Here is a 27,760-nt window from a genome sequence, read left to right on the forward strand (position 1 = left end):
TGGATTGAGCTCGGATGCACTAGTCTTGTTGGCCGGGACTTTCCACTTAGCTCTCACAACACTTCAGGCAACCATCAGGGCTAGGCCTGTTAGGAGCGCGGTGTACCTGCAGGCAGGATGTGGGAGGGACAGTCCATAAGCTCAACTCTCGGAAGTGTGTATGCTTTGCAGGCAGATGTCTGCTAGACACTTTGATGGGAGCTAGGACCGAGCTACACTCTCATTGAACAAGGACGTTTGCATTGTCTGTATTGAGATCAGATACACTTGAGGAGAATCCTGGCACTTCCACAAGGTTTTCACAGAACCTCTTCGGCACCTAACATAAGGATGCTGGGACCTACGTCTACGGGCAGTCAGGATGCGGGAGGATCCTGCCCTGACGTCAGTTCGCACAAGGAAGCACGCCTACAAGCCAGCTTTCAACTAGCTGCGTTCCTCGGGCACTGAGAACGTAACAGTGTTCTAAGCCAGGAGGTACCCAGAATACCACTCCACTGCAGCTGGAGACACCATCCAGGTCTGCTTATTCCACTTGCGTCACACAAGCCTATGACAAACGGCTGTGGTGCAGATGTTGGAAACTCTTTCTGCAGGCAGTGTGCAACTGCGAGGGACTGAGGGTGAGCTCAACTCTCCGAAGTAAGTTGCTTTTGGACAAGGCGTTCAGCTAGATTCTCTCGTATGGCACTTAGGATGTAGCACCTGGTTCGCACGGGAAAAACTAGGAAATCGCTGGATTGAGCTCGGATGCACTAGTCTTGTTGGCCGAGACTTTCCACTTAGCTCTCACAACACTTCAGGCAACCATCAGGGCTAGGCCTGTTAGGAGCGCGGTGTACCTGCAGGCAGGATGTGGGAGGGACAGTCCATAAGCTCAACTCTCGGAAGTGTGTATGCTTTGCAGGCAGATGTCTGCTAGACACTTTGATGGGAGCTAGGACCGAGCTACACTCTCATTGAACAAGGACGTTTGCATTGTCTGTATTGAGATCAGATACACTTGAGGAGAATCCTGGCACTTCCACAAGGTTTTCACAGAACCTCTTCGGCACCTAACATAAGGATGCTGGGACCTACGTCTACGGGCAGTCAGGATGCGGGAGGATCCTTGCCCTGACGTCAGTTCGCACAAGGAAGCAGGCCTACAAGCCAGCTTTCAACTAGCTGCGTTCCTCGGGCACTGAGAACGTAACAGTGTTCTAAGCCAGGAGGTACCCAGAATACCACTCCACTGCAGCTGGAGACACCATCCAGGTCTGCTTATTCCACTTGCATCTCACAAGCCTCTGACAAACGGCTCTGATGCAGATGTTGGAAACTCTTTCTACAGGCAGTGTGCAACTGCGAGGGACTGAGGGTGAGCTCAACTCTCCGAGGTAAGTTGCTTTTGGACAAGGCGTTCAGCTAGCTTCTCTCGTATGGCACTTAGGATGTAGCACCTGGTTCGCACGGGAAAAACTAGGAAATCGCTGGATTGAGCTCGGATGCACTAGTCTTGTTGGCCGGGACTTTCCACTTAGCTCTCACAACACTTCAGGCAACCATCAGGGCTAGGCCTGTTAGGAACGCGGTGTACCTGCAGGCAGGATGTGGGAGGGACAGTCCATAAGCTCAACTCTCGGAAGTGTGTATGCTTTGCAGGCAGATGTCTGCTAGACACTTTGATGGGAGCTAGGACCGAGCTACACTCTCATTGAACAAGGACGTTTGCAGTGTCTGTATTGAGATCAGATACACTTGAGGAGAATCCTGTCACTTCCACATGCTATGCGCAAAACCTCCTAGGGCGAATAACATTAGGATGCTGGGTACTATGTCTACGGGCAGTCAGGATGCGGGAGGGTCCTGCCCTGACCTCAGCTCGTAGAAGGAAGCATGCCTACAAGCCAGCTTCCAACTAGCTGCGTTCCTCGGGCACTGAGAACGTAGCAGTGTTCTAAGCCAGGAGGTACCCAGAATACCACTCCACTGCAGCTGGAGACACCATCCAGGTCTGCTTATTCCACTTGCATCTCACAAGCCTCTGACAAACGGCTCTGATGCAGATGTTGGAAACTCTTTCTACAGGCAGTGTGCAACTTCGAGGGACTGAGGGTGAGCTCAACTCTCCGAAGTAAGTTGCTTTTGGACAAGGCGTTCAGCTAGCTTCTCTCGTATGGCACTTAGGATGTAGCACCTGGTTCGCACGGGTAAAACTAGGAAATCGCTGGATTGAGCTCGGATGCACTAGTCTTGTTGGCCGGGACTTTCCACTTAGCTCTCACAACACTTCAGGCAACCATCAGGGCTAGGCCTGTTAGGAGCGCGGTGTACCTGCAGGCAGGATGTGGGAGGGACAGTCCATAAGCTCAACTCTCGGAAGTGTGTATGCTTTGCAGGCAGATGTCTGCTAGACACTTTGATGGGAGCTAGGACCGAGCTACACTCTCATTGAACAAGGACGTTTGCATTGTCTGTATTGAGATCAGATACACTTGAGGAGAATCCTGGCACTTCCACAAGGTTTTCACAGAACCTCTTCGGCACCTAACATAAGGATGCTGGGACCTACGTCTACGGGCAGTCAGGATGCGGGAGGATCCTTGCCCTGACGTCAGTTCGCACAAGGAAGCAGGCCTACAAGCCAGCTTTCAACTAGCTGCGTTCCTCGGGCACTGAGAACGTAACAGTGTTCTAAGCCAGGAGGTACCCAGAATACCACTCCACTGCAGCTGGAGACACCATCCAGGTCTGCTTATTCCACTTGCATCTCACAAGCCTCTGACAAACGGCTCTGATGCAGATGTTGGAAACTCTTTCTACAGGCAGTGTGCAACTGCGAGGGACTGAGGGTGAGCTCAACTCTCCGAGGTAAGTTGCTTTTGGACAAGGCGTTCAGCTAGCTTCTCTCGTATGGCACTTAGGATGTAGCACCTGGTTCGCACGGGAAAAACTAGGAAATCGCTGGATTGAGCTCGGATGCACTAGTCTTGTTGGCCGGGACTTTCCACTTAGCTCTCACAACACTTCAGGCAACCATCAGGGCTAGGCCTGTTAGGAACGCGGTGTACCTGCAGGCAGGATGTGGGAGGGACAGTCCATAAGCTCAACTCTCGGAAGTGTGTATGCTTTGCAGGCAGATGTCTGCTAGACACTTTGATGGGAGCTAGGACCGAGCTACACTCTCATTGAACAAGGACGTTTGCAGTGTCTGTATTGAGATCAGATACACTTGAGGAGAATCCTGTCACTTCCACATGCTATGCGCAAAACCTCCTAGGGCGAATAACATTAGGATGCTGGGTACTATGTCTACGGGCAGTCAGGATGCGGGAGGGTCCTGCCCTGACCTCAGCTCGTAGAAGGAAGCATGCCTACAAGCCAGCTTTCAACCAGCTGCGTTCTTAGGGCACTGAGAACGTAGCAGTACTCTAAGCCAGGAGGTACCCAGAATACCACTCCAATGCAGCTGGAGACACCTTCCAGGTCTGCTTATTCCACTTGCGTCTCACAAGCCTATGACAAACGGCTGTGGTGCAGATGTTGGAAACTCTTTCTGCAGGCAGTGTGCAACTGTGAGGGACTGAGGGTGAGCTCAACTCTCCGAAGTAAGTTGCTTTTGGACAAGGCGTTCAGCTAGCTTCTCTCGTATGGCACTTAGGATGTAGCACCTGGTTCGCACGGGAAAAACTAGGAAATCGCTGGATTGAGCTCGGATGCACTAGTCTTGTTGGCCGGGACTTTCCACTTAGCTCTCACAACACTTCAGGCAACCATCAGGGCTAGGCCTGTTAGGAGCGCGGTGTACCTGCAGGCAGGATGTGGGAGGGACAGTCCATAAGCTCAACTCTCGGAAGTGTGTATGCTTTGCAGGCAGATGTCTGCTAGACACTTTGATGGGAGCTAGGACCGAGCTACACTCTCATTGAACAAGGACGTTTGCATTGTCTGTATTGAGATCAGATACACTTGAGGAGAATCCTGGCACTTCCACAAGGTTTTCACAGAACCTCTTCGGCACCTAACATAAGGATGCTGGGACCTACGTCTACGGGCAGTCAGGATGCGGGAGGATCCTGCCCTGAAGTCAGTTCGCACAAGGAAGCACGCCTACAAGCCAGCTTTCAACTAGCTGCGTTCCTCGGGCACTGAGAACGTAGCAGTACTCTAAGCCAGGAGGTACCCAGAATACCACTCCACTGCAGCTGGAGACACCTTCCAGGTCTGCTTATTCCACTTGCGTCTCACAAGCCTATGACAAACGGCTGTGGTGCAGATGTTGGAAACTCTTTCTGCAGGCAGTGTGCAACTGTGAGGGACTGAGGGTGAGCTCAACTCTCCGAAGTAAGTTGCTTTTGGACAAGGCGTTCAGCTAGCTTCTCTCGTATGGCACTTAGGATGTAGCACCTGGTTCGCACGGGAAAAACTAGGAAATCGCTGGATTGAGCTCGGATGCACTAGTCTTGTTGGCCGGGACTTTCCACTTAGCTCTCACAACACTTCAGGCAACCATCAGGGCTAGGCCTGTTAGGAGCGCGGTGTACCTGCAGGCAGGATGTGGGAGGGACAGTCCATAAGCTCAACTCTCGGAAGTGTGTATGCTTTGCAGACAGATGTCTGCTAGACACTTTGATGGGAGCTAGGACCGAGCTACACTCTCATTGAACAAGGACGTTTGCATTGTCTGTATTGAGATCAGATACACTTGAGGAGAATCCTGGCACTTCCACAAGGTTTTCACAGAACCTCTTCGGCACCTAACATAAGGATGCTGGGACCTACGTCTACGGGCAGTCAGGATGCGGGAGGATCCTGCCCTGACGTCAGTTCGCACAAGGAAGCACGCCTACAAGCCAGCTTTCAACTAGCTGCGTTCCTCGGGCACTGAGAACGTAACAGTGTTCTAAGCCAGGAGGTACCCAGAATACCACTCCACTGCAGCTGGAGACACCATCCAGGTCTGCTTATTCCACTTGCATCTCACAAGCCTCTGACAAACGGCTCTGATGCAGATGTTGGAAACTCTTTCTACAGGCAGTGTGCAACTGCGAGGGACTGAGGGTGAGCTCAACTCTCCGAGGTAAGTTGCTTTTGGACAAGGCGTTCAGCTAGCTTCTCTCGTATGGCACATAGGATGTAGCACCTGGTTCGCACGGGAAAAACTAGGAAATCGCTGGATTGAGCTCGGATGCACTAGTCTTGTTGGCCGGGACTTTCCACTTAGCTCTCACAACACTTCAGGCAACCATCAGGGCTAGGCCTGTTAGGAGCGCGGTGTACCTGCAGGCAGGATGTAGGAGGGACAGTCCATAAGCTCAACTCTCGGAAGTGTGTATGCTTTGCAGGCAGATGTCTGCTAGACACTTTGATGGGAGCTAGGACCGAGCTACACTCTCATTGAACAAGGACGTTTGCAATGTCTGTATTTTCAGATACACTTGAGGAGAATCCTGTCACTTCCACATGCTATGCACAAAACCTCCTAGGGCGAATAACATTAGGATGCTGGGTACTATGTCTACGGGCAGTCAGGATGCGGGAGGGTCCTGCCGTGACCTCAGCTCGTAGAAGGAAGCATGCCTACAAGCCAGCTTTCAACCAGCTGCGTTCTTAGGGCACTGAGAACGTAGCAGTACTCTAAGCCAGGAGGTACCCAGAATACCACTCCACTGCAGGTGGAGACACCATCCAGGTCTGCTTATTCCACTTGCGTCTCACAAGCCTCTGACAAACGGCTGTGGTGCAGATGTTGGAAACTCTTTCTGCAGGCAGTGTGCAACTGTTAGGGACTGAGGGTGAGCTCAACTCTCCGAAGTAAGTTGCTTTGGACAAGGCGTTCAGGTAGCTTCTCTCGTATGGCACTTAGGATGTAGCACCTGGTTCGCACGGGAAAAACTAGGAAATCGCTGGAATCAGCTTGGATGCACTAGTCTTGTGGGCAGGGACTTTCCACTTAGCTCTCACAACACTTCAGAGACGCATCGGGAATAGGCCTGTTTGGAGTGCCAGGTACTTGAAGGCAGGATGTGGGAGGGATAGTCCATAAGCTCAACTCTCAGAAGTGTGTATGCTTTGCAGGCAGATGTCTGCTAGACACTTTGATGGGAGCTAGGACCGAGCTACACTCTCATTGAACAAGGACGTCTGCAATGTCTGTATTTTCAGATACTCTTGAGGAGAATCCTGTCACTTCCACATGCTATGCACAAAACCTCCTAGGGCGAATAACATTAGGATGCTGGGTACTATGTCTACGGGCAGTCAGGATGCGGGAGGGTCCTGCCCTGACCTCAGCTCGTAGAAGGAAGCATGCCTACAAGCCAGCTTTCAACCAGCTGCGTTCTTAGGGCACTGAGAACGTAGCAGTACTCTAAGCCAGGAGGTACCCAGAATACCACTCCACTGCAGCTGGAGACACCATCCAGGTCTGCTTATTCCACTTGCATCTCACAAGCCTCCGACAAACGGCTCTGATGCAGATGTTGGAAACTCTTTCTACAGGCAGTGTGCAACTGCGAGGGACTGAGGGTGAGCTCAACTCTCCGAAGTAAGTTGCTTTTGGACAAGGCGTTCAGCTAGCTTCTCTCGTATGGCACTTAGGATGTAGCACCTGGTTCGCACGGGAAAAACTAGGAAATCGCTGGATTGAGCTCGGATGCACTAGTCTTGTTGGCCGGGACTTTCCACTTAGCTCTCACAACACTTCAGGCAACCATCAGGGCTAGGCCTGTTAGGAGCGCGGTGTACCTGCAGGCAGGATGTGGGAGGGACAGTCCATAAGCTCAACTCTCGGAAGTGTGTATGCTTTGCAGGCAGATGTCTGCTAGACACTTTGATGGGAGCTAGGACCGAGCTACACTCTCATTGAACAAGGACGTTTGCATTGTCTGTATTGAGATCAGATACACTTGAGGAGAATCCTGGCACTTCCACAAGGTTTTCACAGAACCTCTTCGGCACCTAACATAAGGATGCTGGGACCTACGTCTACGGGCAGTCAGGATGCGGGAGGATCCTGCCCTGACGTCAGTTCGCACAAGGAAGCACGCCTACAAGCCAGCTTTCAACTAGCTGCGTTCCTCGGGCACTGAGAACGTAACAGTGTTCTAAGCCAGGAGGTACCCAGAATACCACTCCACTGCAGCTGGAGACACCATCCAGGTCTGCTTATTCCACTTGCGTCTCACAAGCCTATGACAAACGGCTGTGGTGCAGATGTTGGAAACTCTTTCTGCAGGCAGTGTGCAACTGCGAGGGACTGAGGGTGAGCTCAACTCTCCGAAGTAAGTTGCTTTTGGACAAGGCGTTCAGCTAGATTCTCTCGTATGGCACTTAGGATGTAGCACCTGGTTCGCACGGGAAAAACTAGGAAATCGCTGGATTGAGCTCGGATGCACTAGTCTTGTTGGCCGGGACTTTCCACTTAGCTCTCACAACACTTCAGGCAACCATCAGGGCTAGGCCTGTTAGGAGCGCGGTGTACCTGCAGGCAGGATGTGGGAGGGACAGTCCATAAGCTCAACTCTCGGAAGTGTGTATGCTTTGCAGGCAGATGTCTGCTAGACACTTTGATGGGAGCTAGGACCGAGCTACACTCTCATTGAACAAGGACGTTTGCATTGTCTGTATTGAGATCAGATACACTTGAGGAGAATCCTGGCACTTCCACAAGGTTTTCACAGAACCTCTTCGGCACCTAACATAAGGATGCTGGGACCTACGTCTACGGGCAGTCAGGATGCGGGAGGATCCTTGCCCAGACGTCAGTTCGCACAAGGAAGCAGGCCTACAAGCCAGCTTTCAACTAGCTGCGTTCCTCGGGCACTGAGAACGTAACAGTGTTCTAAGCCAGGAGGTACCCAGAATACCACTCCACTGCAGCTGGAGACACCATCCAGGTCTGCTTATTCCACTTGCATCTCACAAGCCTCTGACAAACGGCTCTGATGCAGATGTTGGAAACTCTTTCTACAGGCAGTGTGCAACTGCGAGGGACTGAGGGTGAGCTCAACTCTCCGAGGTAAGTTGCTTTTGGACAAGGCGTTCAGCTAGCTTCTCTCGTATGGCACTTAGGATGTAGCACCTGGTTCGCACGGGAAAAACTAGGAAATCGCTGGATTGAGCTCGGATGCACTAGTCTTGTTGGCCGGGACTTTCCACTTAGCTCTCACAACACTTCAGGCAACCATCAGGGCTAGGCCTGTTAGGAGCGCGGTGTACCTGCAGGCAGGATGTGGGAGGGACAGTCCATAAGCTCAACTCTCGGAAGTGTGTATGCTTTGCAGGCAGATGTCTGCTAGACACTTTGATGGGAGCTAGGACCGAGCTACACTCTCATTGAACAAGGACGTTTGCAGTGTCTGTATTGAGATCAGATACACTTGAGGAGAATCCTGTCACTTCCACATGCTATGCGCAAAACCTCCTAGGGCGAATAACATTAGGATGCTGGGTACTATGTCTACGGGCAGTCAGGATGCGGGAGGGTCCTGCCCTGACCTCAGCTCGTAGAAGGAAGCATGCCTACAAGCCAGCTTCCAACTAGCTGCGTTCCTCGGGCACTGAGAACGTAGCAGTGTTCTAAGCCAGGAGGTACCCAGAATACCACTCCACTGCAGCTGGAGACACCATCCAGGTCTGCTTATTCCACTTGCATCTCACAAGCCTCTGACAAACGGCTCTGATGCAGATGTTGGAAACTCTTTCTACAGGCAGTGTGCAACTTCGAGGGACTGAGGGTGAGCTCAACTCTCCGAAGTAAGTTGCTTTTGGACAAGGCGTTCAGCTAGCTTCTCTCGTATGGCACTTAGGATGTAGCACCTGGTTCGCACGGGTAAAACTAGGAAATCGCTGGATTGAGCTCGGATGCACTAGTCTTGTTGGCCGGGACTTTCCACTTAGCTCTCACAACACTTCAGGCAACCATCAGGGCTAGGCCTGTTAGGAGCGCGGTGTACCTGCAGGCAGGATGTGGGAGGGACAGTCCATAAGCTCAACTCTCGGAAGTGTGTATGCTTTGCAGGCAGATGTCTGCTAGACACTTTGATGGGAGCTAGGACCGAGCTACACTCTCATTGAACAAGGACGTTTGCATTGTCTGTATTGAGATCAGATACACTTGAGGAGAATCCTGGCACTTCCACAAGGTTTTCACAGAACCTCTTCGGCACCTAACATAAGGATGCTGGGACCTACGTCTACGGGCAGTCAGGATGCGGGAGGATCCTTGCCCTGACGTCAGTTCGCACAAGGAAGCAGGCCTACAAGCCAGCTTTCAACTAGCTGCGTTCCTCGGGCACTGAGAACGTAACAGTGTTCTAAGCCAGGAGGTACCCAGAATACCACTGCACTGCAGCTGGAGACACCATCCAGGTCTGCTTATTCCACTTGCATCTCACAAGCCTCTGACAAACGGCTCTGATGCAGATGTTGGAAACTCTTTCTACAGGCAGTGTGCAACTGCGAGGGACTGAGGGTGAGCTCAACTCTCCGAGGTAAGTTGCTTTTGGACAAGGCGTTCAGCTAGCTTCTCTCGTATGGCACTTAGGATGTAGCACCTGGTTCGCACGGGAAAAACTAGGAAATCGCTGGATTGAGCTCGGATGCACTAGTCTTGTTGGCCGGGACTTTCCACTTAGCTCTCACAACACTTCAGGCAACCATCAGGGCTAGGCCTGTTAGGAACGCGGTGTACCTGCAGGCAGGATGTGGGAGGGACAGTCCATAAGCTCAACTCTCGGAAGTGTGTATGCTTTGCAGGCAGATGTCTGCTAGACACTTTGATGGGAGCTAGGACCGAGCTACACTCTCATTGAACAAGGACGTTTGCAGTGTCTGTATTGAGATCAGATACACTTGAGGAGAATCCTGGCACTTCCACATGCTATGCGCAAAACCTCCTAGGGCGAATAACATTAGGATGCTGGGTACTATGTCTACGGGCAGTCAGGATGCGGGAGGGTCCTGCCGTGACCTCAGCTCGTAGAAGGAAGCATGCCTACAAGCCAGCTTTCAACCAGCTGCGTTCTTAGGGCACTGAGAACGTAGCAGTACTCTAAGCCAGGAGGTACCCAGAATACCACTCCACTGCAGGTGGAGACACCATCCAGGTCTGCTTATTCCACTTGCGTCTCACAAGCCTCTGACAAACGGCTGTGGTGCAGATGTTGGAAACTCTTTCTGCAGGCAGTGTGCAACTGTGAGGGACTGAGGGTGAGCTCAACTCTCCGAAGTAAGTTGCTTTGGACAAGGCGTTCAGGTAGCTTCTCTCGTATGGCACTTAGGATGTAGCACCTGGTTCGCACGGGAAAAACTAGGAAATCGCTGGAATCAGCTTGGATGCACTAGTCTTGTGGGCAGGGACTTTCCACTTAGCTCTCACAACACTTCAGAGACGCATCGGGAATAGGCCTGTTTGGAGTGCCAGGTACTTGAAGGCAGGATGTGGGAGGGATAGTCCATAAGCTCAACTCTCGGAAGTGTGTATGCTTTGCAGGCAGATGTCTGCTAGACACTTTGATGGGAGCTAGGACCTAGCTACACTCTCATTGAACAAGGACGTCTGCAATGTCTGTATTTTCAGATACTCTTGAGGAGAATCCTGTCACTTCCACATGCTATGCACAAAACCTCCTAGGGCGAATAACATTAGGATGCTGGGTACTATGTCTACGGGCAGTCAGGATGCGGGAGGGTCCTGCCCTGACCTCAGCTCGTAGAACGAAGCATGCCTACAAGCCAGCTTTCAACCAGCTGCGTTCTTAGGGCACTGAGAACGTAGCAGTACTCTAAGCCAGGAGGTACCCAGAATACCACTCCACTGCAGCTGGAGACACCTTCCAGGTCTGCTTATTCCACTTGCATCTCACAAGCCTCTGACAAACGGCTCTGATGCAGATGTTGGAAACTCTTTCTACAGGCAGTGTGCAACTGCGAGGGACTGAGGGTGAGCTCAACTCTCCGAAGTAAGTTGCTTTTGGACAAGGCGTTCAGCTAGCTTCTCTCGTATGGCACTTAGGATGTAGCACCTGGTTCGCACGGGAAAAACTAGGAAATCGCTGGATTGAGCTCGGATGCACTAGTCTTGTTGGCCGGGACTTTCCACTTAGCTCTCACAACACTTCAGGCAACCATCAGGGCTAGGCCTGTTAGGAGCGCGGTGTACCTGCAGGCAGGATGTGGGAGGGACAGTCCATAAGCTCAACTCTCGGAAGTGTGTATGCTTTGCAGGCAGATGTCTGCTAGACACTTTGATGGGAGCTAGGACCGAGCTACACTCTCATTGAACAAGGACGTTTGCATTGTCTGTATTGAGATCAGATACACTTGAGGAGAATCCTGGCACTTCCACAAGGTTTTCACAGAACCTCTTCGGCACCTAACATAAGGATACTGGGACCTACGTCTACGGGCAGTCAGGATGCGGGAGGATCCTGCCCTGACGTCAGTTCGCACAAGGAAGCACGCCTACAAGCCAGCTTTCAACTAGCTGCGTTCCTCGGGCACTGAGAATGTAACAGTGTTCTAAGCCAGGAGGTACCCAGAATACCACTCCACTGCAGCTGGAGACACCATCCAGGTCTGCTTATTCCACTTGCATCTCACAAGCCTCTGACAAACGGCTCTGATGCAGATGTTGGAAACTCTTTCTACAGGCAGTGTGCAACTGCGAGGGATTGAGGGTGAGCTCAACTCTCCGAGGTAAGTTGCTTTTGGACAAGGCGTTCAGCTAGCTTCTCTCGTATGGCACTTAGGATGTAGCACCTGGTTCGCACGGGTAAAACTAGGAAATCGCTGGATTGAGCTCGGATGCACTAGTCTTGTTGGCCGGGACTTTCCACTTAGCTCTCACAACACTTCAGGCAACCATCAGGGCTAGGCCTGTTAGGAGCGCGGTGTACCTGCAGGCAGGATGTAGGAGGGACAGTCCATAAGCTCAACTCTCGGAAGTGTGTATGCTTTGCAGGCAGATGTCTGCTAGACACTTTGATGGGAGCTAGGACCGAGCTACACTCTCATTGAACAAGGACGTTTGCAATGTCTGTATTTTCAGATACACTTGAGGAGAATCCTGTCACTTCCACATGCTATGCACAAAACCTCGTAGGGCGAATAACATTAGGATGCTGGGTACTATGTCTACGGGCAGTCAGGATGCGGTAGGGTCCTGCCCTGACCTCAGCTCGTAGAAGGAAGCATGCCTACAAGCCAGCTTTCAACCAGCTGCGTTCTTAGGGCACTGAGAACGTAGCAGTACTCTAAGCCAGGAGGTACCCAGAATACCACTCCAATGCAGCTGGAGACACCTTCCAGGTCTGCTTATTCCACTTGCGTCTCACAAGCCTATGACAAACGGCTGTGGTGCAGATGTTGGAAACTCTTTCTGCAGGCAGTGTGCAACTGTGAGGGACTGAGGGTGAGCTCAACTCTCCGAAGTAAGTTGCTTTTGGACAAGGCGTTCAGCTAGCTTCTCTCGTATGGCACTTAGGATGTAGCACCTGGTTCGCACGGGAAAAACTAGGAAATCGCTGGATTGAGCTCGGATGCACTAGTCTTGTTGGCCGGGACTTTCCACTTAGCTCTCACAACACTTCAGGCAACCATCAGGGCTAGGCCTGTTAGGAGCGCGGTGTACCTGCAGGCAGGATGTGGGAGGGACAGTCCATAAGCTCAACTCTCGGAAGTGTGTATGCTTTGCAGGCAGATGTCTGCTAGACACTTTGATGGGAGCTAGGACCGAGCTACACTCTCATTGAACAAGGACGTTTGCATTGTCTGTATTGAGATCAGATACACTTGAGGAGAATCCTGGCACTTCCACAAGGTTTTCACAGAACCTCTTCGGCACCTAACATAAGGATGCTGGGACCTACGTCTACGGGCAGTCAGGATGCGGGAGGATCCTGCCCTGACGTCAGTTCGCACAAGGAAGCACGCCTACAAGCCAGCTTTCAACTAGCTGCGTTCCTCGGGCACTGAGAACGTAACAGTGTTCTAAGCCAGGAGGTACCCAGAATACCACTCCACTGCAGCTGGAGACACCATCCAGGTCTGCTTATTCCACTTGCATCTCACAAGCCTCTGACAAACGGCTCTGATGCAGATGTTGGAAACTCTTTCTACAGGCAGTGTGCAACTGCGAGGGACTGAGGGTGAGCTCAACTCTCCGAAGTAAGTTGCTTTTGGACAAGGCGTTCAGCTAGCTTCTCTCGTATGGCACTTAGGATGTAGCACCTGGTTCGCACGGGAAAAACTAGGAAATCGCTGGATTGAGCTCGGATGCACTAGTCTTGTTGGCCGGGACTTTCCACTTAGCTCTCACAACACTTCAGGCAACCATCAGGGCTAGGCCTGTTAGGAGCGCGGTGTACCTGCAGGCAGGATGTGGGAGGGACAGTCCATAAGCTCAACTCTCGGAAGTGTGTATGCTTTGCAGGCAGATGTCTGCTAGACACTTTGATGGGAGCTAGGACCGAGCTACACTCTCATTGAACAAGGACGTTTGCATTGTCTGTATTGAGATCAGATACACTTGAGGAGAATCCTGGCACTTCCACAAGGTTTTCACAGAACCTCTTCGGCACCTAACATAAGGATACTGGGACCTACGTCTACGGGCAGTCAGGATGCGGGAGGATCCTGCCCTGACGTCAGTTCGCACAAGGAAGCACGCCTACAAGCCAGCTTTCAACTAGCTGCGTTCCTCGGGCACTGAGAATGTAACAGTGTTCTAAGCCAGGAGGTACCCAGAATACCACTCCACTGCAGCTGGAGACACCATCCAGGTCTGCTTATTCCACTTGCATCTCACAAGCCTCTGACAAACGGCTCTGATGCAGATGTTGGAAACTCTTTCTACAGGCAGTGTGCAACTGCGAGGGATTGAGGGTGAGCTCAACTCTCCGAGGTAAGTTGCTTTTGGACAAGGCGTTCAGCTAGCTTCTCTCGTATGGCACTTAGGATGTAGCACCTGGTTCGCACGGGTAAAACTAGGAAATCGCTGGATTGAGCTCGGATGCACTAGTCTTGTTGGCCGGGACTTTCCACTTAGCTCTCACAACACTTCAGGCAACCATCAGGGCTAGGCCTGTTAGGAGCGCGGTGTACCTGCAGGCAGGATGTAGGAGGGACAGTCCATAAGCTCAACTCTCGGAAGTGTGTATGCTTTGCAGGCAGATGTCTGCTAGACACTTTGATGGGAGCTAGGACCGAGCTACACTCTCATTGAACAAGGACGTTTGCAATGTCTGTATTTTCAGATACACTTGAGGAGAATCCTGTCACTTCCACATGCTATGCACAAAACCTCGTAGGGCGAATAACATTAGGATGCTGGGTACTATGTCTACGGGCAGTCAGGATGCGGTAGGGTCCTGCCCTGACCTCAGCTCGTAGAAGGAAGCATGCCTACAAGCCAGCTTTCAACCAGCTGCGTTCTTAGGGCACTGAGAACGTAGCAGTACTCTAAGCCAGGAGGTACCCAGAATACCACTCCAATGCAGCTGGAGACACCTTCCAGGTCTGCTTATTCCACTTGCGTCTCACAAGCCTATGACAAACGGCTGTGGTGCAGATGTTGGAAACTCTTTCTGCAGGCAGTGTGCAACTGTGAGGGACTGAGGGTGAGCTCAACTCTCCGAAGTAAGTTGCTTTTGGACAAGGCGTTCAGCTAGCTTCTCTCGTATGGCACTTAGGATGTAGCACCTGGTTCGCACGGGAAAAACTAGGAAATCGCTGGATTGAGCTCGGATGCACTAGTCTTGTTGGCCGGGACTTTCCACTTAGCTCTCACAACACTTCAGGCAACCATCAGGGCTAGGCCTGTTAGGAGCGCGGTGTACCTGCAGGCAGGATGTGGGAGGGACAGTCCATAAGCTCAACTCTCGGAAGTGTGTATGCTTTGCAGGCAGATGTCTGCTAGACACTTTGATGGGAGCTAGGACCGAGCTACACTCTCATTGAACAAGGACGTTTGCATTGTCTGTATTGAGATCAGATACACTTGAGGAGAATCCTGGCACTTCCACAAGGTTTTCACAGAACCTCTTCGGCACCTAACATAAGGATGCTGGGACCTACGTCTACGGGCAGTCAGGATGCGGGAGGATCCTGCCCTGACGTCAGTTCGCACAAGGAAGCACGCCTACAAGCCAGCTTTCAACTAGCTGCGTTCCTCGGGCACTGAGAACGTAACAGTGTTCTAAGCCAGGAGGTACCCAGAATACCACTCCACTGCAGCTGGAGACACCATCCAGGTCTGCTTATTCCACTTGCATCTCACAAGCCTCTGACAAACGGCTCTGATGCAGATGTTGGAAACTCTTTCTACAGGCAGTGTGCAACTGCGAGGGACTGAGGGTGAGCTCAACTCTCCGAAGTAAGTTGCTTTTGGACAAGGCGTTCAGCTAGCTTCTCTCGTATGGCACTTAGGATGTAGCACCTGGTTCGCACGGGAAAAACTAGGAAATCGCTGGATTGAGCTCGGATGCACTAGTCTTGTTGGCCGGGACTTTCCACTTAGCTCTCACAACACTTCAGGCAACCATCAGGGCTAGGCCTGTTAGGAGCGCGGTGTACCTGCAGGCAGGATGTGGGAGGGACAGTCCATAAGCTCAACTCTCGGAAGTGTGTATGCTTTGCAGGCAGATGTCTGCTAGACACTTTGATGGGAGCTAGGACCGAGCTACACTCTCATTGAACAAGGACGTTTGCAGTGTCTGTATTGAGATCAGATACACTTGAGGAGAATCCTGTCACTTCCACATGCTATGCGCAAAACCTCCTAGGGCGAATAACATTAGGATGCTGGGTACTATGTCTACGGGCAGTCAGGATGCGGGAGGGTCCTGCCGTGACCTCAGCTCGTAGAAGGAAGCATGCCTACAAGCCAGCTTTCAACCAGCTGCGTTCTTAGGGCACTGAGAACGTAGCAGTACTCTAAGCCAGGAGGTACCCAGAATACCACTCCACTGCAGGTGGAGACACCATCCAGGTCTGCTTATTCCACTTGCGTCTCACAAGCCTCTGACAAACGGCTGTGTTGCAGATGTTGGAAACTCTTTCTGCAGGCAGTGTGCAACTGTGAGGGACTGAGGGTGAGCTCAACTCTCCGAAGTAAGTTGCTTTGGACAAGGCGTTCAGGTAGCTTCTCTCGTATGGCACTTAGGATGTAGCACCTGGTTCGCACGGGAAAAACTAGGAAATCGCTGGAATCAGCTTGGATGCACTAGTCTTGTGGGCAGGGACTTTCCACTTAGCTCTCACAACACTTCAGAGACGCATCGGGAATAGGCCTGTTTGGAGTGCCAGGTACTTGAAGGCAGGATGTGGGAGGGATAGTCCATAAGCTCAACTCTCGGAAGTGTGTATGCTTTGCAGGCAGATGTCTGCTAGACACTTTGATGGGAGCTAGGACCTAGCTACACTCTCATTGAACAAGGACGTCTGCAATGTCTGTATTTTCAGATACTCTTGAGGAGAATCCTGTCACTTCCACATGCTATGCACAAAACCTCCTAGGGCGAATAACATTAGGATGCTGGGTACTATGTCTACGGGCAGTCAGGATGCGGGAGGGTCCTGCCCTGACCTCAGCTCGTAGAACGAAGCATGCCTACAAGCCAGCTTTCAACCAGCTGCGTTCTTAGGGCACTGAGAACGTAGCAGTACTCTAAGCCAGGAGGTACCCAGAATACCACTCCACTGCAGCTGGAGACACCTTCCAGGTCTGCTTATTCCACTTGCATCTCACAAGCCTCTGACAAACGGCTCTGATGCAGATGTTGGAAACTCTTTCTACAGGCAGTGTGCAACTGCGAGGGACTGAGGGTGAGCTCAACTCTCCGAAGTAAGTTGCTTTTGGACAAGGCGTTCAGCTAGCTTCTCTCGTATGGCACTTAGGATGTAGCACCTGGTTCGCACGGGAAAAACTAGGAAATCGCTGGATTGAGCTCGGATGCACTAGTCTTGTTGGACGGGACTTTCCACTTAGCTCTCACAACACTTCAGGCAACCATCAGGGCTAGGCCTGTTAGGAGCGCGGTGTACCTGCAGGCAGGATGTGGGAGGGACAGTCCATAAGCTCAACTCTCGGAAGTGTGTATGCTTTGCAGGCAGATGTCTGCTAGACACTTTGATGGGAGCTAGGACCGAGCTACACTCTCATTGAACAAGGACGTTTGCATTGTCTGTATTGAGATCAGATACACTTGAGGAGAATCCTGGCACTTCCACAAGGTTTTCACAGAACCTCTTCGGCACCTAACATAAGGATGCTGGGACCTACGTCTACGGGCAGTCAGGATGCGGGAGGATCCTGCCCTGACGTCAGTTCGCACAAGGAAGCACGCCTACAAGCCAGCTTTCAACTAGCTGCGTTCCTCGGGCACTGAGAACGTAACAGTGTTCTAAGCCAGGAGGTACCCAGAATACCACTCCACTGCAGCTGGAGACACCATCCAGGTCTGCTTATTCCACTTGCGTCTCACAAGCCTATGACAAACGGCTGTGGTGCAGATGTTGGAAACTCTTTCTGCAGGCAGTGTGCAACTGCGAGGGACTGAGGGTGAGCTCAACTCTCCGAAGTAAGTTGCTTTTGGACAAGGCGTTCAGCTAGCTTCTCTCGTATGGCACTTAGGATGTAGCACCTGGTTCGCACGGGAAAAACTAGGAAATCGCTGGATTGAGCTCGGATGCACTAGTCTTGTTGGCCGGGACTTTCCACTTAGCTCTCACAACACTTCAGGCAACCATCAGGGCTAGGCCTGTTAGGAGCGCGGTGTACCTGCAGGCAGGATGTGGGAGGGACAGTCCATAAGCTCAACTCTCGGAAGTGTGTATGCTTTGCAGGCAGATGTCTGCTAGACACTTTGATGGGAGCTAGGACCGAGCTACACTCTCATTGAACAAGGACGTTTGCATTGTCTGTATTGAGATCAGATACACTTGAGGAGAATCCTGGCACTTCCACAAGGTTTTCACAGAACCTCTTCGGCACCTAACATAAGGATGCTGGGACCTACGTCTACGGGCAGTCAGGATGCGGGAGGATCCTGCCCTGACCTCAGTTCGCACAAGGAAGCACGCCTACAAGCCAGCTTTCAACTAGCTGCGTTCCTCGGGCACTGAGAACGTAACAGTGTTCTAAGCCAGGAGGTACCCAGAATACCACTCCACTGCAGCTGGAGACACCATCCAGGTCTGCTTATTCCACTTGCGTCTCACAAGCCTATGACAAACGGCTGTGGTGCAGATGTTGGAAACTCTTTCTGCAGGCAGTGTGCAACTGCGAGGGACTGAGGGTGAGCTCAACTCTCCGAAGTAAGTTGCTTTTGGACAAGGCGTTCAGCTAGCTTCTCTCGTATGGCACTTAGGATGTAGCACCTGGCTCGCACGGGAAAAACTAGGAAATCGCTGGATTGAGCTCGGATGCACTAGTCTTGTTGGCCGGGACTTTCCACTTAGCTCTCACAACACTTCAGGCAACCATCAGGGCTAGGCCTGTTAGGAGCGCGGTGTACCTGCAGGCAGGATGTGGGAGGGACAGTCCATAAGCTCAACTCTCGGAAGTGTGTATGCTTTGCAGGCAGATGTCTGCTAGACACTTTGATGGGAGCTAGGACCGAGCTACACTCTCATTGAACAAGGACGTTTGCATTGTCTGTATTGAGATCAGATACACTTGAGGAGAATCCTGGCACTTCCACAAGGTTTTCACAGAACCTCTTCGGCACCTAACATAAGGATGCTGGGACCTACGTCTACGGGCAGTCAGGATGCGGGAGGATCCTGCCCTGACGTCAGTTCGCACAAGGAAGCACGCCTACAAGCCAGCTTTCAACTAGCTGCGTTCCTCGGGCACTGAGAACGTAGCAGTACTCTAAGCCAGGAGGTACCCAGAATACCACTCCACTGCAGCTGGAGACACCATCCAGGTCTGCTTATTCCACTTGCATCTCACAAGCCTCTGACAAACGGCTCTGATGCAGATGTTGGAAACTCTTTCTACAGGCAGTGTGCAACTGCGAGGGACTGAGGGTGAGCTCAACTCTCCGAAGTAAGTTGCTTTTGGACAAGGCGTTCAGCTAGCTTCTCTCGTATGGCACTTAGGATGTAGCACCTGGTTCGCACGGGAAAAACTAGGAAATCGCTGGATTGAGCTCGGATGCACTAGTCTTGTTGGCCGGGACTTTCCACTTAGCTCTCACAACACTTCAGGCAACCATCAGGGCTAGGCCTGTTAGGAGCGCGGTGTACCTGCAGGCAGGATGTGGGAGGGACAGTCCATAAGCTCAACTCTCGGAAGTGTGTATGCTTTGCAGGCAGATGTCTGCTAGACACTTTGATGGGAGCTAGGACCGAGCTACACTCTCATTGAACAAGGACGTTTGCATTGTCTGTATTGAGATCAGATACACTTGAGGAGAATCCTGGCACTTCCACAAGGTTTTCACAGAACCTCTTCGGCACCTAACATAAGGATGCTGGGACCTACGTCTACGGGCAGTCAGGATGCGGGAGGATCCTGCCCTGACGTCAGTTCGCACAAGGAAGCACGCCTACAAGCCAGCTTTCAACTAGCTGCGTTCCTCGGGCACTGAGAACGTAACAGTGTTCTAAGCCAGGAGGTACCCAGAATACCACTCCACTGCAGCTGGAGACACCATCCAGGTCTGCTTATTCCACTTGCATCTCACAAGCCTCTGACAAACGGCTCTGATGCAGAAGTTGGAAACTCTTTCTACAGGCAGTGTGCAACTGCGAGGGACTGATGGTGAGCTCAACTCTCCGAAGTAAGTTGCTTTTGGACAAGGCGTTCAGCTAGCTTCTCTCGTATGGCACTTAGGATGTAGCACCTGGTTCGCACGGGAAAAACTAGGAAATCGCTGGATTGAGCTCGGATGCACTAGTCTTGTTGGCCGGGACTTTCCACTTAGCTCTCACAACACTTCAGGCAACCATCAGGGCTAGGCCTGTTAGGAGCGCGGTGTACCTGCAGGCGGGATGTGGGAGGGACAGTCCATAAGCTCAACTCTCGGAAGTGTGTATGCTTTGCAGGCAGATGTCTGCTAGACACTTTGATGGGAGCTAGGACCGAGCTACACTCTCATTGAACAAGGACGTTTGCATTGTCTGTATTGAGATCAGATACACTTGAGGAGAATCCTGGCACTTCCACAAGGTTTTCACAGAACCTCTTCGGCACCTAACATAAGGATGCTGGGACCTACGTCTACGGGCAGTCAGGATGCGGGAGGATCCTGCCCTGACGTCAGTTCGCACAAGGAAGCACGCCTACAAGCCAGCTTTCAACTAGCTGCGTTCCTCGGGCACTGAGAACGTAACAGTGTTCTAAGCCAGGAGGTACCCAGAATACCACTCCACTGCAGCTGGAGACACCATCCAGGTCTGCTTATTCCACTTGCATCTCACAAGCCTCTGACAAACGGCTCTGATGCAGATGTTGGAAACTCTTTCTACAGGCAGTGTGCAACTGCGAGGGACTGAGGGTGAGCTCAACTCTCCGAGGTAAGTTGCTTTTGGACAAGGCGTTCAGCTAGCTTCTCTCGTATGGCACATAGGATGTAGCACCTGGTTCGCACGGGAAAAACTAGGAAATCGCTGGATTGAGCTCGGATGCACTAGTCTTGTTGGCCGGGACTTTCCACTTAGCTCTCACAACACTTCAGGCAACCATCAGGGCTAGGCCTGTTAGGAGCGCGGTGTACCTGCAGGCAGGATGTAGGAGGGACAGTCCATAAGCTCAACTCTCGGAAGTGTGTATGCTTTGCAGGCAGATGTCTGCTAGACACTTTGATGGGAGCTAGGACCGAGCTACACTCTCATTGAACAAGGACGTTTGCAATGTCTGTATTTTCAGATACACTTGAGGAGAATCCTGTCACTTCCACATGCTATGCACAAAACCTCCTAGGGCGAATAACATTAGGATGCTGGGTACTATGTCTACGGGCAGTCAGGATGCGGGAGGGTCCTGCCGTGACCTCAGCTCGTAGAAGGAAGCATGCCTACAAGCCAGCTTTCAACCAGCTGCGTTCTTAGGGCACTGAGAACGTAGCAGTACTCTAAGCCAGGAGGTACCCAGAATACCACTCCACTGCTGGTGGAGACACCATCCAGGTCTGCTTATTCCACTTGCGTCTCACAAGCCTCTGACAAACGGCTGTGGTGCAGATGTTGGAAACTCTTTCTGCAGGCAGTGTGCAACTGTGAGGGACTGAGGGTGAGCTCAACTCTCCGAAGTAAGTTGCTTTGGACAAGGCGTTCAGGTAGCTTCTCTCGTATGGCACTTAGGATGTAGCACCTGGTTCGCACGGGAAAAACTAGGAAATCGCTGGAATCAGCTTGGATGCACTAGTCTTGTGGGCAGGGACTTTCAACTTAGCTCTCACAACACTTCAGAGACGCATCGGGAATAGGCCTGTTTGGAGTGCCAGGTACTTGAAGGCAGGATGTGGGAGGGATAGTCCATAAGCTCAACTCTCGGAAGTGTGTATGCTTTGCAGGCAGATGTCTGCTAGACACTTTGATGGGAGCTAGGACCGAGCTACACTCTCATTGAACAAGGACGTCTGCAATGTCTGTATTTTCAGATACTCTTGAGGAGAATCCTGTCACTTCCACATGCTATGCACAAAACCTCCTAGGGCGAATAACATTAGGATGCTGGGTACTATGTCTACGGGCAGTCAGGATGCGGGAGGGTCCTGCCCTGACCTCAGCTCGTAGAAGGAAGCATGCCTACAAGCCAGCTTTCAACCAGCTGCGTTCTTAGGGCACTGAGAACGTAGCAGTACTCTAAGCCAGGAGGTACCCAGAATACCACTCCACTGCAGCTGGAGACACCATCCAGGTCTGCTTATTCCACTTGCATCTCACAAGCCTCCGACAAACGGCTCTGATGCAGATGTTGGAAACTCTTTCTACAGGCAGTGTGCAACTGCGAGGGACTGAGGGTGAGCTCTACTCTCCGAAGTAAGTTGCTTTTGGACAAGGCGTTCAGCTAGCTTCTCTCGTATGGCACTTAGGATGTAGCACCTGCTTCGCACGGGAAAAACTAGGAAATCGCTGGATTGAGCTCGGATGCACTAGTCTTGTTGGCCGGGACTTTCCACTTAGCTCTCACAACACTTCAGGCAACCATCAGGGCTAGGCCTGTTAGGAGCGCGGTGTACCTGCAGGCAGGATGTGGGAGGGACAGTCCATAAGCTCAACTCTCGGAAGTGTGTATGCTTTGCAGGCAGATGTCTGCTAGACACTTTGATGGGAGCTAGGACCGAGCTACACTCTCATTGAACAAGGACGTTTGCATTGTCTGTATTGAGATCAGATACACTTGAGGAGAATCCTGGCACTTCCACAAGGTTTTCACAGAACCTCTTCGGCACCTAACATAAGGATGCTGGGACCTACGTCTACGGGCAGTCAGGATGCGGGAGGATCCTGCCCTGACCTCAGTTCGCACAAGGAAGCACGCCTACAAGCCAGCTTTCAACTAGCTGCGTTCCTCGGGCACTGAGAACGTAACAGTGTTCTAAGCCAGGAGGTACCCAGAATACCACTCCACTGCAGCTGGAGACACCATCCAGGTCTGCTTATTCCACTTGCATCTCACAAGCCTCTGACAAACGGCTCTGATGCAGATGTTGGAAACTCTTTCTACAGGCAGTGTGCAACTGCGAGGGATTGAGGGTGAGCTCAACTCTCCGAAGTAAGTTGCTTTTGGACAAGGCGTTCAGCTAGCTTCTCTCGTATGGCACTTAGGATGTAGCACCTGGTTCGCACGGGTAAAACTAGGAAATCGCTGGATTGAGCTCGGATGCACTAGTCTTGTTGGCCGGGACTTTCCACTTAGCTCTCACAACACTTCAGGCAACCATCAGGGCTAGGCCTGTTAGGAGCGCGGTGTACCTGCAGGCAGGATGTAGGAGGGACAGTCCATAAGTTCAACTCTCGGATGTGTGTATGCTTTGCAGGCAGATGTCTGCTAGACACTTTGATGGGAGCTAGGACCGAGCTACACTCTCATTGAACAAGGACGTTTGCAATGTCTGTATTTTCAGATACACTTGAGGAGAATCCTGTCACTTCCACATGCTATGCACAAAACCTCGTAGGGCGAATAACATTAGGATGCTGGGTACTATGTCTACGGGCAGTCAGGATGCGGTAGGGTCCTGCCCTGACCTCAGCTCGTAGAAGGAAGCATGCCTACAAGCCAGCTTTCAACCAGCTGCGTTCTTAGGGCACTGAGAACGTAGCAGTACTCTAAGCCAGGAGGTACCCAGAATACCACTCCAATGCAGCTGGAGACACCTTCCAGGTCTGCTTATTCCACTTGCGTCTCACAAGCCTATGACAAACGGCTGTGGTGCAGATGTTGGAAACTCTTTCTGCAGGCAGTGTGCAACTGTGAGGGACTGAGGGTGAGCTCAACTCTCCGAAGTAAGTTGCTTTTGGACAAGGCGTTCAGCTAGCTTCTCTCGTATGGCACTTAGGATGTAGCACCTGGTTCGCACGGGAAAAACTAGGAAATCGCTGGATTGAGCTCGGATGCACTAGTCTTGTTGGCCGGGACTTTCCACTTAGCTCTCACAACACTTCAGGCAACCATCAGGGCTAGGCCTGTTAGGAGCGCGGTGTACCTGCAGGCAGGATGTGGGAGGGACAGTCCATAAGCTCAACTCTCGGAAGTGTGTATGCTTTGCAGGCAGATGTCTGCTAGACACTTTGATGGGAGCTAGGACCGAGCTACACTCTCATTGAACAAGGACGTTTGCATTGTCTGTATTGAGATCAGATACACTTGAGGAGAATCCTGGCACTTCCACAAGGTTTTCACAGAACCTCTTCGGCACCTAACATAAGGATGCTGGGACCTACGTCTACGGGCAGTCAGGATGCGGGAGGATCCTTGCCCTGACGTCAGTTCGCACAAGGAAGCAGGCCTACAAGCCAGCTTTCAACTAGCTGCGTTCCTCGGGCACTGAGAACGTAACAGTGTTCTAAGCCAGGAGGTACCCAGAATACCACTCCACTGCAGCTGGAGACACCATCCAGGTCTGCTTATTCCACTTGCATCTCACAAGCCTCTGACAAACGGCTCTGATGCAGATGTTGGAAACTCTTTCTACAGGCAGTGTGCAACTGCGAGGGACTGAGGGTGAGCTCAACTCTCCGAGGTAAGTTGCTTTTGGACAAGGCGTTCAGCTAGCTTCTCTCGTATGGCACTTAGGATGTAGCACCTGGTTCGCACGGGAAAAACTAGGAAATCGCTGGATTGAGCTCGGATGCACTAGTCTTGTTGGCCGGGACTTTCCACTTAGCTCTCACAACACTTCAGGCAACCATCAGGGCTAGGCCTGTTAGGAGCGCGGTGTACCTGCAGGCAGGATGTGGGAGAGACAGTCCATAAGCTCAACTCTCGGAAGTGTGTATGCTTTGCAGGCAGATGTCTGCTAGACACTTTGATGGGAGCTAGGACCGAGCTACACTCTCATTGAACAAGGACGTTTGCATTGTCTGTATTGAGATCAGATACATTTGAGGAGAATCCTGGCACTTCCACAAGGTTTTCACAGAACCTCTTCGGCACCTAACATAAGGATGCTGGGACCTACGTCTACGGGCAGTCAGGATGCGGGAGGATCCTGCCCTGACGTCAGTTCGCACAAGGAAGCACGCCTACAAGCCAGCTTCCAACTAGCTGCGTTCCTCGGGCACTGAGAACGTAACAGTGTTCTAAGCCAGGAGGTACCCAGAATACCACTCCACTGCAGCTGGAGACACCATCCAGGTCTGCTTATTCCACTTGCATCTCACAAGCCTCTGACAAACGGCTCTGATGCAGATGTTGGAAACTCTTTCTACAGGCAGTGTGCAACTTCGAGGGACTGAGGGTGAGCTCAACTCTCCGAAGTAAGTTGCTTTTGGACAAGGCGTTCAGCTAGCTTCTCTCGTATGGCACTTAGGATGTAGCACCTGGTTCGCACGGGTAAAACTAGGAAATCGCTGGATTGAGCTCGGATGCACTAGTCTTGTTGGCCGGGACTTTCCACTTGGCTCTCACAACACTTCAGGCAACCATCAGGGCTAGGCCTGTTAGGAGCGCGGTGTACCTGCAGGCAGGATGTGGGAGGGACAGTCCATAAGCTCAACTCTCGGAAGTGTGTATGCTTTGCAGGCAGATGTCTGCTAGACACTTTGATGGGAGCTAGGACCGAGCTACACTCTCATTGAACAAGGACGTTTGCATTGTCTGTATTGAGATCAGATACACTTGAGGAGAATCCTGGCACTTCCACAAGGTTTTCACAGAACCTCTTCGGCACCTAACATAAGGATGCTGGGACCTACGTCTACGGGCAGTCAGGATGCGGGAGGATCCTTGCCCTGACGTCAGTTCGCACAAGGAAGCAGGCCTACAAGCCAGCTTTCAACTAGCTGCGTTCCTCGGGCACTGAGAACGTAACAGTGTTCTAAGCCAGGAGGTACCCAGAATACCACTCCACTGCAGCTGGAGACACCATCCAGGTCTGCTTATTCCACTTGCATCTCACAAGCCTCTGACAAACGGCTCTGATGCAGATGTTGGAAACTCTTTCTACAGGCAGTGTGCAACTGCGAGGGACTGAGGGTGAGCTCAACTCTCCGAGGTAAGTTGCTTTTGGACAAGGCGTTCAGCTAGCTTCTCTCGTATGGCACTTAGGATGTAGCACCTGGTTCGCACGGGAAAAACTAGGAAATCGCTGGATTGAGCTCGCATGCACTAGTCTTGTTGGCCGGGACTTTCCACTTAGCTCTCACAACACTTCAGGCAACCATCAGGGCTAGGCCTGTTAGGAGCGCGGTGTACCTGCAGGCAGGATGTGGGAGGGACAGTCCATAAGCTCAACTCTCGGAAGTGTGTATGCTTTGCAGGCAGATGTCTGCTAGACACTTTGATGGGAGCTAGGACCGAGCTACACTCTCATTGAACAAGGACGTTTGCAGTGTCTGTATTGAGATCAGATACACTTGAGGAGAATCCTGTCACTTCCACATGCTATGCGCAAAACCTCCTAGGGCGAATAACATTAGGATGCTGGGTACTATGTCTACGGGCAGTCAGGATGCGGGAGGGTCCTGCCCTGACCTCAGCTCGTAGAAGGAAGCATGCCTACAAGCCAGCTTTCAACCAGCTGCGTTCTTAGGGCACTGAGAACGTAGCAGTACTCTAAGCCAGGAGGTACCCAGAATACCACTCCACTGCAGGTGGAGACACCATCCAGGTCTGCTTATTCCACTTGCGTCTCACAAGCCTCTGACAAACGGCTGTGTTGCAGATGTTGGAAACTCTTTCTGCAGGCAGTGTGCAACTGTGAGGGACTGAGGGTGAGCTCAACTCTCCGAAGTAAGTTGCTTTGGACAAGGCGTTCAGGTAGCTTCTCTCGTATGGCACTTAGGATGTAGCACCTGGTTCGCACGGGAAAAACTAGGAAATCGCTGGAATCAGCTTGGATGCACTAGTCTTGTGGGCAGGGACTTTCCACTTAGCTCTCACAACACTTCAGAGACGCATCGGGAATAGGCCTGTTTGGAGTGCCAGGTACTTGAAGGCAGGATGTGGGAGGGATAGTCCATAAGCTCAACTCTCGGAAGTGTGTATGCTTTGCAGGCAGATGTCTGCTAGACACTTTGATGGGAGCTAGGACCTAGCTACACTCTCATTGAACAAGGACGTCTGCAATGTCTGTATTTTCAGATACTCTTGAGGAGAATCCTGTCACTTCCACATGCTATGCACAAAACCTCCTAGGACGAATAACATTAGGATGCTGGGTACTATGTCTACGGGCAGTCAGGATGCGGGAGGGTCCTGCCCTGACCTCAGCTCGTAGAACGAAGCATGCCTACAAGCCAGCTTTCAACCAGCTGCGTTCTTAGGGCACTGAGAACGTAGCAGTACTCTAAGCCAGGAGGTACCCAGAATACCACTCCACTGCAGCTGGAGACACCTTCCAGGTCTGCTTATTCCACTTGCATCTCACAAGCCTCTGACAAACGGCTCTGATGCAGATGTTGGAAACTCTTTCTACAGGCAGTGTGCAACTGCGAGGGACTGAGGGTGAGCTCAACTCTCCGAAGTAAGTTGCTTTTGGACAAGGCGTTCAGCTAGCTTCTCTCGTATGGCACTTAGGATGTAGCACCTGGTTCGCACGGGAAAAACTAGGAAATCGCTGGATTGAGCTCGGATGCACTAGTCTTGTTGGCCGGGACTTTCCACTTAGCTCTCACAACACTTCAGGCAACCATCAGGGCTAGGCCTGTTAGGAGCGCGGTGTACCTGCAGGCAGGATGTGGGAGGGACAGTCCATAAGCTCAACTCTCGGAAGTGTGTATGCTTTGCAGGCAGATGTCTGCTAGACACTTTGATGGGAGCTAGGACCGAGCTACACTCTCATTGAACAAGGACGTTTGCATTGTCTGTATTGAGATCAGATACACTTGAGGAGAATCCTGGCACTTCCACAAGGTTTTCACAGAACCTCTTCGGCACCTAACATAAGGATGCTGGGACCTACGTCTACGGGCAGTCAGGATGCGGGAGGATCCTGCCCTGACGTCAGTTCGCACAAGGAAGCACGCCTACAAGCCAGCTTTCAACTAGCTGCGTTCCTCGGGCACTGAGAACGTAACAGTGTTCTAAGCCAGGAGGTACCCAGAATACCACTCCACTGCAGCTGGAGACACCATCCAGGTCTGCTTATTCCACTTGCAT

The sequence above is a fragment of the Vulpes vulpes genome, chromosome 8, assembly GCF_048418805.1.
Source record: "Vulpes vulpes isolate BD-2025 chromosome 8, VulVul3, whole genome shotgun sequence".
Classification (NCBI taxonomy): domain Eukaryota; kingdom Metazoa; phylum Chordata; class Mammalia; order Carnivora; family Canidae; genus Vulpes; species Vulpes vulpes.